Source organism: Nematolebias whitei, chromosome 22 (assembly GCF_014905685.2).
Source record: "Nematolebias whitei isolate Nwh7 chromosome 22, NemWhi1, whole genome shotgun sequence".
Taxonomy (NCBI): domain Eukaryota; kingdom Metazoa; phylum Chordata; class Actinopteri; order Cyprinodontiformes; family Rivulidae; genus Nematolebias; species Nematolebias whitei.
The window spans coordinates 22,747,393-22,748,739 of NC_056519.1; positions in this window are offsets into that span (position 1 = coordinate 22,747,393).

Consider the following 1,347-nt stretch of genomic DNA (forward strand, 5'->3'; position numbering starts at 1 on the left):
AAGCAGCTGGGCAGATAATGCTAAGCTAATAAGCTAGCGCCTCCGAGCCCAGAATTGGGTTTGATGCGCGTGGGAGTCCAAACGGGCGCGAGACGAACTCCGCCGCAGCTTTAAACTGCAACAATAGCACCGTTTTTAAAAGCACGCGCAAGGACGCCAAGGTTTTCCGCCGTCTGGTGTCAATTCCTCAAAATGGGGTCTGCTAGCGTGCGTCTCCGCCATTTTGTGACAGGTTTTTCATTGAGCAAAGGGGTACGTGTAATGGTTGAATGTAACCCCATCAAGAAGATATCCGCCTGGCTGTTGCTGCGAAAAGAAAAGCGACCGGGAGGAATTTTCAACCTCCCGGGAGATGAGAGAAAAAAAAAAAAAAAGTCGTTTCGAAGAGCGGAGCGAGGGACTGTCGCTCCTCCAGCAACACAAAGAGCAGAACAATAAATAAACGTTGTCGCAGCATTCACGTTACAAAAACAATGGCAACGCTGTAAAGAAGACTTTTATATTAAAGAACAATCTGTGTCATGATCTCCTTCAAGCGTTGCCACTTTATAAATACCAAAACAATTTAAACAATGGATCACCAAGATGATTATGATTTCTTTCTTTATGGTTTTCATAAAGAAGGTTTCACTGAACAGTTTTACTCAAAAGTTAAACCAACAACCTGGCTCCATCTTATATTACAGATCTTATTGTTCCATATTTTCATAACAGCATTTCGCTCTCAGACTGCAGGTTTACTTGTGGTTCCTAGAGCTTCCAAAAGCAGAATGGGAGGAAGATCTTTCAGTTCTCAGTTGTGGAACCAACTTCCAGTTTCTGTCCATGAGGCTGACACATTGTCCAGTTTGAAGACTGGGTTTAACTGGGACTTTCCTTTTTGATAAATCCTATAGTTAGGGTTAGCTTGTTATGCTGCTATAGCCTTAGACTACTAGAGGACAAATTGACCTCATTTCTTAAAATTAATTGTTACAAACAAATCATTTTGATTTCATATTATTTCTATCTTAACATGTGAATCTCGACCTGCCATTGTGTATCTGTTCCTCTCAAACCCAGGCGGTTAAAGCAGATGGCCGCTTGTCCTGAGCCTGGTTCTGCTAAAGGTTTCTTCCTCATGAGGGAGTTTTCCTTGCCACTGTCGCCTTCATGCTTGCTCAAGATGAGCGTCTGCAACAAAGTTAGACTCAAAGCAGTGCTGGCTCCTTGGATAAATAACATTATTAACTGACTTTGCATGGATGTGACTTCTGTTATTGGCGCTATAGGCTTATAAATAAACCAAACTGAATTGATTCTTGGATCTGCTTGTAATGACTCTCTCTCTCTCTCTCTATATATATA